Raw genomic sequence first — 14,197 nt, forward strand, 5'->3', positions numbered from 1 at the left:
GCAAGTTTAAAGAAGCTTCCAGATTGTGACTTAGGGTAGAAGGTTCTAGAAAAAACGTTACATAACAAAGATTTCGCAATCACAGATCTACTAGTAAATATCCTTATGACGTCATGACATTTGGCAATCGTGGAAAACAAAAGAACATTCCAGCTTTGTTCTGAATGAATGTTCTGGAAATACATTACATAATAGAGATCTCGCAATCAAAGGTTACTACAGGATAATAACCAATAATAACCTATAGCAAAAAAATTTTACAATCAAAACAGCACGTTCGGTCAAGATACAAAGCAGCCCGCCGCGAGACCTCGCATATTGATTGTGACACCCACCAACAATATATACTTCAACAATCGAAAACTTCACTCTGTCAATCTCGGTGACCGGGACTGAGTCAGTGATTCAAAGCCTCTACAAGTATGGGACGCTGCCAAGATTAAGCTCTCAAAGAAGCTTTCCCAGTCCGTGGATAAAGATTCAATCAATCAAGTCAAAGTTATATAATAATGAGCAAATAGATAGGCAAGAAGCACAAACAAAGCTTGAAAACATTTCACCACGTTTAACTGCACTTTTTATGAGAGTTTTAAACAAGGAATATCTCCTAAATTTTGCAAAAGTCATTCCTCTTTTTTTTAGGAAAATGATTTTAACCACATGTGGACGGATGATGTATGCATATTACCCGCATGAAAACTTATTGCAATAAGACAGATGGTGCATATTGACTGATAACAAAAAGATGAGTGCCGTTTATGTACCATACGCAAAACTTTCAGCATTTCTTTATTTGAATTCAGGGAAAACTACCGAACTGAAAAACCATTCAGAAACAAAATTACAGTAAAAATAAAAATTTTCTCTGAAATTAATCCAGTCTGGTAGGCTAAGCAAAATAAAAATAGTCGTCATCCTCAAGTGGTTATGCCTAATCAAGCAATCACAGTGCTATCTCACTGCTCTTAAAATAAAATATCAGTAATTTTCAGAAAAAATGATTTACAAATGCTAGGAAGCTTTGTTGACACCTTAAAGCCAATACTGTATATATACAATTTGGATTCAGGGAAGGTCATTTCATAACATCAGCAATAAGCAATCTTTATTTAAAAACTAATTGAGCTCAAAGAAAAAAAAATTATTACGTTTGCCTGATATTTTTGGATGTAGCAAAGCATTAAGCAGTTTTAACGACCAAATACTTCTAAAAATAACTAAAGTTTTATGGTCTTAATGGATTGCCAAATAAAGTTGTGCTTAAACAATCAAAAGCAATACTGATGGCTTTACATCAAAGCATGAAGACATCACATGTGGTGTTTCACAAGGATCCATAGTTAGACTTTTGTTTTTACTTACTAGCATAAATGATTTGTCTCTGATAACATCTTTCACTTACTTGCAAATGACACTGTTTTAAAACCGAAATAAGCTACTTCAGCAACATTTATTTCCAATTACAACAAAAAGATGAAATTGACCTGCGACTATATTTCACTAGTTGGTTCAATGCAAACAAATCATGCATTAACTACTCTAAAAAAATTTGCATTGACATAAACAAAAAAGGGTCAACTTCCAAACTAAATACCACAGAAAAACGCAAGAAATAAAATATCTTAATGTACTTTTGATAATAAACTAAGTTAGATTGCACTGATGGTCAATTGGTCAATGGCCACCAGTCCACAATGGTGGTTTCATTTTGAAGTCAACATAAAGTTTAAAATAGTACAATGTTGCCAGATAGTGAATTCCATCTCAATTTGAAGAAACTTCAAGGTTGTTAATAACAAGAACTTGTAAGTAAAGAAATTCAGAAGTCCTATGCAAAGAGCAAGCCTAATCTGGAAACTGAACTATAAAGTGAACGCGTCAACAGTATGAAATTGTACATGCGATTATGCACTAGATATAAAAAATTTCAGTTGGAACAGCTATACCTGTATACATGTATGGTGCTACGGACATAGCCACTTCCTATAAAGTAATGATAGACTACAAATTTTTAATTTTAGGCTAATAATGACAACAATGTATATCTTTAAGTTTTTGATTTTATCATTTTTCCTTTGGTGCCAAGTTCTTGTATGTATGATGCCTGCACAAAAACATGTTACGTTTCATAAAAATATACACAGGAACATATGATGTCTTGCTTGAGTAATGTAAGTTAATCGTAGCCTCAGAGATTATGGTTACCCTATAAAGTAACTGTAGCACCTGTGTATAATAATTATGTTTTATTTTGCGTCCATTTCGACAATATACTGTAGGCCTACACTGCAATATAACAGGAAGCAGCGAAAGGCCATATTAGTCTTCGAGTCAGCTGCTCCACTTATTTAGGCATGATTGTAAATGTTCTGCTGAGACACAGCCCTGCATGCTCTGGGGTGGTGTCAAACTCATGTCCTCTTAAACGTCATGCAGATGTTCTCACCCTTGGCCATGCAGCATTGCAATAACACATTCCATTGCATATAATTGTATTAGCATTGTATATAATTCTATGATTGCAATAACACAAGTCACACAGGGTTAGTAGTGCCATATAAGTACCAAATCAGTTTTCACAAACAGAAATAGATCATTATAGTTATTAAGCTAGCTAATCATTTGGACTGCAATTGCACCTTTTAAATTGTATGTTACAGATAAAAATACATAGAATGTGAAATCGGTACCGTACATATTTAAAGTTAAACTATAAAGCTATGAAAAATTCATATTTGGAGGTTCTTCCTTCAACATTCATATTACAATGAAACGGGCTTTTGCCTGAGAATGGGTTTCTTTTATGTCCGGTTTTCTTTCTCCATCCTATTATTATTATTATGACTGCTCATCCACATCAATATTGGAACTGGCAAATTTAATCCACAACACTTTTTATTACGTTGTCATTCATTACTACATGTATGCTTCTCTCTGCTTTTGTTTTATTTTTTGCTATTTGTTTTTTGGGCTTTGTGGCCGTGCTAACTATTGATATATAGCCTAGCCTACTACATAATTTTTCATTCAGGCACGTTTTAAACCTTTTAAGGTTTTGCCACCTTTTCCCGTTCATTAACGTGCTGGTAGGTTTATATCGATTTTTGTAGTTAGTATCTTTTTCGTCCCGGACGCGTTAGTGACGAAAAATAAAATGATTGATTAAAAAGGACTTAAATAAGCTTTCCAACTTACTGTGGTACAACAAAATGACGCTATTCTGGTGTAAATTAAGCTAAACTATAACAAGGTATTTCGCATGATAATCTGCATTTAGGCTATTCCAACGTTACATCAATTAGACATCGTGAATTCTTCAAGGGGTTAGATCATGTAATGACTACCTGTCTGGAATGTCAGGACACAGGACCATATTGCTGTACAGTAAATCAACTGCAAAATAAAATTCAACTTTAAAACAAAATTATGGTGTGCAAATTTTGAAACTAAATTTTTTTTTTAAATTAGAAGATAAAAGAGAAGTGTTTCTACTCATCTACCTCAAACATCTCAGGTTCTAATTTTCCAAGCGGTTATATGTATTTTCTTCTTGCTTTTTAAACTTTAGAGGAGTTTAGGCCTAGCTTATTAAACTGGCAAGGTTAATTGAAACATTGTAAATAGAAACTGTGACGTCTTTGCACGGAATTTTTTTCCTCTTTTCCGTCAACACTACGTAACAGGAAATCATGAAATAGGAAGGGAAGGAACAAAAATCACTGCTGCCACTTTTGAAAACTGCACGCTATTGGTTTATATAAGTATAATAACCCTGGGCTATAACATAAAATTCAAACGATTTTTGATAGAAATAAAATCAATACACACAAAAGAGTGTAACTAGATTGAATACACGATTCTGAGGACTTGTCTTCCTTATAGGGCAAAGAACTTCGTCCAAAGGACCGTTTTATCAGAGCCACTATATACATGTATATAGTGGCTCTGGTTTTATCTTGCAAGACCTGATGCGTTGTGTTTTTGCAATGGCTTTGCTTGTGGTAGGACTTCTTTGTAGATTTTTCTTTGCTTACCATTCTCTTCTCCATGATGAGAGAAATGGTGGAGCGACTGTATTAAATTTTAAATTGTGTTAGGTCTAGCCGCCTATCCTGTTTTGGTATCAAGCTCATCATAACGTTCGCGATTTGTCACTTCTACCTTTTTCTGGACCCTCTGCTATGTTTGACATATATTTCTTTTTGTTGTGATCGCCAGAAATCTAAATAAATTGAACCGAACTGGACTAACACCTCACTTTGCAAACGAAAAAAATGCAAGATTAATCAATGATATATACACCAGTAAAAATGTCGTGGTTCCAAACGTTATACGATAGCCTAGAATTTTGAATAAAATTGTAAGGAACTTAAAAAAGAACAAAGAGAAGATACGTCAGTGGGGAGGGGGGAAGACATCTCTAAAATGGCGCTTATCTTGGGACCTTTGGAGATGCCCTGCCTAAACAAAATGTGTCAGAGGTAGGCTACTCTACCTGAAATTATGCAAACTTACACTTGTCTTATCTAGGCTACACCTCAGCATTTTTGAGTGAAATCGATCGAAGAGAGGGAGAGAGGAAGAGAAACCTTTTATTTCGTCTGTTGCGAGATTAGTACAGTACAATTATACTCAATACGAATAAAAAAGCACCATAACAATCTAGATACCACAACAGACAGGAAGAAGAGTCGTCTGAGATTCTGGAGATGCTCCTCGGCAGTAGGCCCAGGCCTAGTGTCACTGAAAATAATGTCATCTTAGTAAACTGCGACCCCTAGAAGGTGGACTGTAAAGTTGCCCATTTTCCAGGGAAGGGCTCACTGTGACTAAATATTAGCTACGTTGCCTACGCGTAGCTTGGCCTTCGTTTATGAAAAGTAACTTATGAAAGCTTATCCAGTGGTTCCCAATCTGGGGTCCGCGGACCCCTTGGCCTTGGGGGTCCGTGAGAAAGCATTTTGGGGTCTGCGATTACCTTGATGAATTCTAAGAGAAAAAAAAAAAACGAAAAGAAATCCGAAATTATTTACAAAAGATTAGGCTTACCTAACAATAATATCGATTGCTTGTGCTGTACTTTTATGTTTGTAGATATTAACAGCAAACGCAACACTCCATAATCAACACGACACGTCGCAAAAGGGGATGAGAGTTTCATCAACACCATCATCTACCAGCTCATCCATTCCATTACCCACCAGGACAAGAAACAATAACTTAAACTGGATATCAAACCTCAATCGTCTTAGGCTACTGTGTGATGTGCAGTAGCCTATAGGGTGGGGTGAAAAAGTATTAATTTGGATTTGAGCATTCTCTCGCAGATATTTCTTGTGGAGGTTTGAGAAAACATCACACAAAAAATTTCAGCGATTTTGGACAACAGGAACCTTCCCACTTTTTGAGTTGAAATTTCATAATCTTTCAAAAAATCCCTAAAATTTCAAAGTTTTTTTCGCATTACTTAAAGTTAATATAATATTGTAATATTTCCTTTATACCTAAAACTATTAGTTTACTTGTGTGTTTTTCCCAATATGGGGCCAATAGATGCAAAATAAAGTAGGGAAATGAATCATAAAAAGTGTAAAAATCTTGGATTTTTTCTAAAAATTTGCCAAAGTCAAAAGTTTCAGTATCTAGTTTTGTATAGGCCGCATCCAATAGTTTCCGCGTCGAATAGGGCCTCGTCGAAAAGTGCCGCGTCGAATAGTCGTTTACCCTTTTGTGATTGTCTGACAATTTGATAGAGACGGTAATAAAATTGAAAACGAAATCAAATTTCCTCATTTACAGACATAGCCTACTGTATTATACTAGACTAAGAAACCTGCTGGATTTTATGTTGATTGTATAATAAAAATGGCTAGGGTAAAAAGAAAAATAACAAGTGCAGCAAGTCCAATTGTTTGGCCATCAATAGAAGAAATTCCATCTGGAGATTTACCAACTCTTAGAAATGTTTTAGCCAAAGCACTATGGATGAAGGAGAGTTCTACCGAAGCAAACAATAAATTCACAACAAAAATGTTGGGACAGCAGATGGTAGGCTACCTATCATTTTGCAGAGTTGTAGAAGAGAAAATTGTTTGCTAACTCTGTACCAATACAACTCTATTTACAGTAAATTTGTTAGAGAATGGAACGAATTTAGAAGTTCATGCAGAACTTCAAGCAAAAGAGGAAAAAAATGAATCTATTTTGACTGTAAATTAGATAAAGTGTTCGATATCATAAAGCGCAAATGTGATATCACAGTATGTTCCAACGCTGGGTGTGAAGGATGCGAATTTGAAGCCCATGTTGTCAAGTGCAAATGTCCAAGAGATACAAAGGTAAGAAGTAGTATTCAGTACAGTATTATCAAATAAATATACCGGTACTGTATAAAGTTTAGGTTGTTTTTTTAACCTCTCAATTTCCTTATGTAGATACCACGTGAAGAATGGTTGTTTGTCATGGATCAGCGTCGCAAAATCGGTAGTAAAGTCATATGCAGATGTCACGATTGGACCGCAAGACAACCAAAAAAATTGTCAAAACATTGGAAAGAAGGGCTAAGTCTCATTCACAAGAGACACTCATGGAGATGGATTTGCAAAAAGATTCTGATCCATTATGTTCTCTACTGATAATACATCGGAAAGTGGCGATTCTTCAATCTCTGATGAACCATATCTGCCATAACTGATCTACTCTCAGGTACTTCATGCAGTTTGAAAGCATGATTCTGTGTTTTAGCAGACAATAATCTTGTTAATTTATGTTTCTTTTCTCTGTTTAGGTGACCAAATGAGACTACGGTTAAAACACGTCGAACGAGAAGCTGATAGATATGGTTTATCTGACCGTGCTACTGCAACAATATGTACGGCACTACTTTGCGGCCTTGGCTTAGTGACCGAACTAGATCAGACAATGATAATCGACAAAAACAAAGTGAGGAGGGAAAGAAATGTATTCAGAAACAAGTTAATTGGTGATTCTTGGCCAAATGATGCCGATGAACAAATTGATGCAATCTATTTTGATAGCAGAAAAGACCAGACTCTTGGTCATCGTGAGGATACAAGGGGCTAACACATGTGAAAGAAGTCATTATGTTTTGGTGGAGCAACCACATGGTGAATACCTTACTCATTTAGCAGTTTAGCAATGCTTGCGGATGACTACAGAAAAGTTCGAGAAAATGCAGTCATGGCAATATTGAAAATTCGCATTGGGGCAAATATTGGTGGTAGATCCGTTCGGAAGTTTGTTGTTCCAACGATAAATTATGAGGCCAACCATTATTCCGACATCACTGTAGATTTATGTTATAAACCTATCTTCACAACCACAATTACATCTGATGACATCATCTCATACCGTGAAAGCAAAATAGAAGTGAAAAGCTATCCAAACCACTCCCAGTTCGTAGAAAGAATTGTAAAATTGGTGACTGATGCATCGTACAAAGTGTGTGGGTTTGATAGAAGAGATGGATTCATTTGTGCTGGTATAGCTTTCAGGAATCTGATTCCTGTTGCAGACACAAAGGCGCACTACAGCCAAACACATTTGTAAATAATGTTAACACTACAATCAAGTGCTAGTAGCCTATATTTGTGTTACAATTCAATTAGTGACTGTTGAATCCAGTTGATTTTGCATAACTGTCATTTTATATTCCCAAAACTGATTTTAAAATGCAATGGCATTCGATTTTTGAAAAAAATTGCATGTTTTTGCAAAAAAATTAAAGCAATCAAATCTCAAAACCTAAACAAAACTTGTATTAGAAGCTAATCCAAGTCATCATTAGTGCAGTGTAAAATAGTATATTGAACATAGCCAAAAAAAGTGTCTTTAAAGTTCTATTTTCATAAGCATGTTTTGCATATTTTTCGAAAAAGGCAGAATTTTCAACCCAAAAAGTGGGTAGGTTCCCAAGGTCAAAATTTCCTCAAATTCGGTTTCTGGTCGTTTTATGTTGTTCCACAAGAAATATCAACGAGACAAGGCAAAATTTTTGATTCACCCCACCCTAATGTGCAGTCTGACCACCATAGAAAGAGCTCAACACCTGCTCTCCTGGGCCACATCGAAGCGGGCTTTTGTCTGAGAATGGGTTTCTTTTATGTCCGGTTTTCTTTCTCCATCCTATTATTATTATTATGACTGCTTATCCACATCAATATTGGAACTGGCAAATTCAATCCACAACACTTTTTATTAGGCTGTCATTCATTACTACAATGTGTGCTTCTCTCTGCTTTTGTTTTATTTTTTGCTATTTGTTTTTTGGGTTTTGTGGCCGTGCTAACTATTGATATATAGCCTAGCCTACTACATAATTTTTCATTCAGGCACATTTTAAACCTTTTAAGGTTTTGCCACCTTTTCCCGTTCATTAACGTGCTGGTAGGTTTATATCGATTTTTGTAGTTAGTAGCCTATCTTTTTCGTCCCGGACGCGTTAATGACGAAAAATAAAATGATTGATTGATTGATTTTTTTTGCCTACAGATGAACATTGATCTTAAACTACATCTACCACAACGCATGTCGATTACGGTGAAATCAGGATTGGCTCGTCTATTACGTAATAGAAAGCAGAGAGAAAAATTTTGCGCACACTTGGAAACCCTGCAAATCTCATTTCAATGTTATTTTGATTTAGAACACTTGCCGAACGAAGTTGAAACATGGATTCGAAATCCTTTTCTTTCTGACTTGAACAACATGAGCGATGACGATCTCAGTACTAAAGATGACGTAATTGATTTGAGATCAAAAGAGTTATTAAGCATAGAATTTCCTTCAAAAACTGTGGAAGAATTTTGGTGCTCACAACGGCCGTCTTTAAATGTAGCAAGCCTCGCAAACCTAGCAAACCTCGCAAGCCTAGCAAACCTCGCAAACGCAGCAAACCTAGCAAACCTAGCAAACGTAGCAAACCTCGCAAACCACAAGGTTGGCAGATGGTATTTTTTATTGTATTTTTTTAAATTTTTTGGCGCTTTATTTATCGGGTGCATGTTTTTAAAACCAAAAAGATATCAAAATCTCTGCTTTGTTGGTTATGTTTAGTTTTGATATAAATACATTTAAAGCAATGCCTTTGCGATCAACATTTGTAAGATATTGAAAGTTAATATTCAATTCAATTTATTTTTCTTTGTCGGAAAACAACAGCAATGATAATGTTACCAATAGTTTATGGGAATAAAACCAACAAAAGGAAACGACGGCAAAACCAAAGAAGTTTAAAACGTGCATGCGATGTAAATTTAAAGGATACGTCGATGAAAGTAAATTTAAGCACGGCCACCATACCTAACAGTTTAAAATAGATGAATTAGTTGAAAGAATCAGTTGCCTCCACTCCACATACCTAAAGCAACTGGAGGTCTGACAGTTGATGAAGCCATGCGGTGACGACTGAACCTTCTATATTATAGAGACTGTGGTTAGACCATGGTTGGGTGAGTTCACTTATCACTGGTTTTCTAAAAACCGGGTTGCAGACGATAAATAAAACTTAACTATTGCAGGCGACCGTAGTTCCTGGGCTACGCCGTGTGACACACAACGAAGAAGTTCCTAATGACAAGTTTTGAGTGTGATTAGAAAATAGGCTAAGGGATATTTTATGAACGAAACCGGTTTTTCGAAGGTTTGGTCATTTGAAGTGTGTTTAAAATATCTATATGCTTTGGCTCTTTTTTGGGCTACTTGCAAAAAAATTGGTTTGTTTTTGGGATTGGTTTGAAGCGTGTTTTTGGCTGGATAATTTTGTGGAATCTGGCAACTCTGCAAGGTTTGCTTCTTTAAATGTAGCAAACCTCACAAGGTTTTTACAATTATATAGTGAGTAGTGATGGTAACTACTATCTAGGGCTAGGCTATGACTTTTAATAAGGTTTGGGCATTTGTCAATTGATAGTTATGAGGTTTTCTCAGCGGGCGTCTTTAAATGTCGCGAACTCCGAATTCCTCGCAAAGCTTGAGAAGGTTTCAGCATTTGAAAGCCTACTTCAATATTCAATTCAATTCAATTTTATTTTTCTTTGTCGGAAAACAACAGCAATGAAAAAATTACAAATAGTGAACGGGAACAAAACCAACAAAAGGAAAAGGTGGCAAAACTACAAAAGTTGAAAACGTGCTTGCGATGCAAATTTAAAGCTTAAGTACACGAAAGTAAATTAAGCACGGCCACCAAACCTAACAGTTTAAAGTAGATGAATTAGTTGGAAGAACCAGTTGGCTCCACATACCTAAAGCAACTGGAGGTGTGCCAGTTGATGAAACCATGCGGGGACGACTGAACCTCACAACCAATGTAAAAAAAAAAATCAACAACACGAGCATTTAAGAATTAACAATGAACATACGGCATATTATTACATATTAAACACATTACATATTATTTACATTATTAAACATATTATTTACATATTAAACATATTACATATACAAAATACTATGTAGGCTACAGTGCATCGTTTTAAGTAAAATGGAGTGTTCGCAGCAACGACAGTGGTGTGATGTTGAATAGGAATTGATAACTGATGGGTACAGGAATTTAGATTAATTAACTTATTATTTGAGCATGATATTAAACTGATGATCATGAATGATGAAAAATGTAGTGAAGGTGATATGAAAATGGTCTAGATGGCATGCGGGTGACTTCGGTATCGGAGCGGGATGGAGTTTCTTTGGAGTTTTTTGAAATGAATTTGCAACCAAACTTCTGGAGAGTGATCCAGCTTCATTGTTGAAGTACTCTTGTCAAACAAATCTACACAACAAAGTATCAGAGAGTTATAAGGTTCTGTGAACAAGTATATTATACGTAGTTCGGCTAATTAAAGGCGTATTGCATTGGTAACATATTAGCATCTAATAGCAGCCTATTGAAATTGAACAGTTTTAGGTAGTGATGGCAGATGTACGACAGTGACAGCTGTAATAAGCTAAGCAGATACTAGGTGTCAAACAGTAGTAACCTACTTGAAAGATTAAATGTACAAAAGTGGTAGGCTATCTATTACACAATGGACGTATGCTAATCGGTTTGATTTTTTGTTTGCGAATGGGTTTTCAGTTTGCTGCTTAATAATGAAAAGGTTTCGATTTCAGTAATGTGTTTAGGGAGATCGTTCCAGACTTTAACTCCACTAAATTGGATGGATTGTTGGGTTAACTTTTTTGAGTAATAGGGGAGAAAAAATCGATTGCTACTTCTAGTTGATATGTGATGCAAGTTGCAGTTAAGTTGAAATAGTGAGTTAAAGTTTTTAGGCAGTTGATTATGTTTTAGATTAAACATGACTTTGCCAGTTTCGATAGTATAAAGGTTATCAATTGTGAAAAAACTGTCAACATTGTATTGTGGTTCATGCTTAGTGATCATTTTTATGAATTTGTTGCAAATTTTTTGCAGTTTGTTTACAATGGTAACATGACCATGCTTCCAAGCACTAATGCAATATCTTAGATTGCTTTCAATGAGAGAATGATAGAGAGAAATCAAATTCGCAGTGTTTAAGTAAGGTTTAATCTTGCAGATTATTCTGAAATTTCGTCGCAGTTTTTGTAGCAAGTGAATCATATGAGATTTCCATGACAAGTTTTCATTCAGTAAAATGCCCAGGAAACTAACAGTGTTAAGACGTCCAATGGGTTGATTGTACACAGATAATGTATGGGTGAAGTTAAAACACTTTGCATTATTATTATTGTTAAATAAAATGTGCTTAGTTTTATTTACATTTAACGACAACCTATTTGCTGCCAGCCAGTCTGTTACATTTAACATTTCCATATTGGCCAGTTCATAAAGCTGGGTGATACTGTTACCACATAAAAACAAATTGGAGTCATCAGCAAACATTACAGATTCAGAGTGTTGTAAGCTGTTACAGAAATCATTTATATATATCAAAAACAGTAAAGGTCCTAGAATTGAACCCTGGGGGACCCCGAAACATATTTTGCGTTTAGTAGACATTGATTGAGATATTTCTACTACTTGAAATCGGTTTAGTAGGTAACTACTGAGCCAGTTATGGGCTGCCCCCCTGATACCATAATAGTAAAGCTTGTTTAACAAAATTTTGTGATCAATTGTGTCAAATGCTTTAGACAGGTCTAAAAATATACCAAGGATGGTTTCTTTTTTTTCAAATGCATTTGAAATTTTACTAACCAGATGCAAAACTGCGAGGTTAGTTGAATGATTTTGTCTGAACCCAAATTGTTGGGGGTAGAAAAAGTTATGGTTTTCGAGAAAATTATACACTCTGTTGTACATTATTTTTTCAAGTATTTTAGAAAAGGAAGATAATAGACTGATGGGGCGGTAATTACTACAGTCTTCAGTTTTGCCTTTTTTGAATATGGGTATTATTTTAGATGTTTTAAATGCCGTTATAAATTCACCGTTAGTTAAGAATAAATTGAAGATGTGGGTCAGTGCTATGATTATGTTTTGTGGTACAACTTTTAATATCTTTGTTGGTATTTCATCTATTCCACAACTAAGCTTGGATTGAAAAGAAGAAAGAATTTGTTTGACTTCATCAGCAGAAGTGGGACGCAAAAAAATGGATTCACTGATAGGATTGGAAAGATAATCTGAAAATTTGGTACTTGTATTAGGAATTTTATCCACCAGATTTGATGCTATTGAAGAGAAATATTCATTGAAGTAAACCTTATCAATATTCTTTATAAGTACTTCATCACCTTTAACAAGATGGGACTGTTCATTACATCTGGTTTTACCTAATAATTGATTTAAAATGTTCCAGGTTTTTTTCAGGTTATTTTTGTGCTTTAACAGTAAAGTTTTAAAATAGTTTTGTTTTTTCAACTTTAGTGACCTGGTATAAAAGTTTCTTGGAGCATTGTAGTTAGATTTGTTTTTTTCAGAAGATTTTCTAAGATATTTTTTGTATGCCAGTTGTTTCATTCTGTGAAGATCATTGAGTTCATGATCATACCAGCATTTTGTTGTTACATTTCTTACAGATTTCACTGGAAAACTGCTTTTAAATACTTCAACGTAATTATTGAAAAGCATGTTATAAGCTACATGAGTGTTGGTTTCATTCATGATGTTATTAATGTTGAGCTTAGATAATTTTTCTACAAAATGACACATGTTTATGTTGCTGTAGCATCTTTTCTCTTTGTTTAATAAAAGTTCTTCTATTGAACCTAATTGAGAGCATTGTATTAAAGGCAGATGGTCAGCGATGCAGTCAACTATTATACCAGCATTTGTTTTGGCATTATAGACATTTGTCCATATGTGATCAATACATGTGGTACTGGATGAAGTATTTCTAGTTGGTTTAGTTATCAATGGATGGAAGCTGTGTTCAAACATAGCATCAGCATAGTTGCTGGTGTGACAATTATTATGGTCCAATCAAGGGCGCGGGAAGTAGGGGTGCTCAAGGGGCTGCAGCCCCCCCTAGAAAAAATTCAGCCCCCCTGGAATTTTTAATAATTCCTTGAGCCCCCCCTAGAAAATTCTGACAATTTAAGGTAGGCCTACATAACATAATTTCAGAAATTTTTTCGAACACTAATTGCTATGATGAATCGAGTTCCTGTTACGTGTCGCGCTCATCATTTGCTATAAAGAGTCGTCAATTACAGGGAGCTATACCTCTCAGTGGCGGTGCTAGCCACCTTCCCTACTAACACGGCGGTACATCGTTTATTGGACATCATTCTGCAATATTTACATTTCATGCGTAGGCTACTTCTGAACATTACAATAATATATGATATTGCTTTGTCAAGTCTGACCGACATGACAGACAGTGCCGGTCTTAGGGTATTTCGGGCCCTGTGCGGAATATGCTTTGCGGGCCCCAATGACAATGATCCAATTCAGTAGCAAAGCTAGGTACTTTGAAAGGTGAAGGGCGGTGGTGGCGGCGTGATCGCCGAAGGCGACAACCAGCGGCGGGGGGTCTGGGGGGCCTCCCCCAGAAAATTTTGAAAATTACTTTGAATTTGGGGCATTTTGAGAGCATGTTTAACAAAAATTTAGCTATGAATATTACTGTAAAATGGTGCTGTCCGGTGGCATAGCAAAAGGATAAGATCATGCTTTCTTCGGCATTTTTCAGAAATAAAGCTATGTCTCTATGTTGAGTCTGGATGCAACCTATTTCGTCCCCTGAAA

This window comes from Aplidium turbinatum, chromosome 17 (genome assembly GCF_918807975.1).
Source record: "Aplidium turbinatum chromosome 17, kaAplTurb1.1, whole genome shotgun sequence".
Taxonomy (NCBI): Eukaryota; Metazoa; Chordata; class Ascidiacea; order Aplousobranchia; family Polyclinidae; genus Aplidium; species Aplidium turbinatum.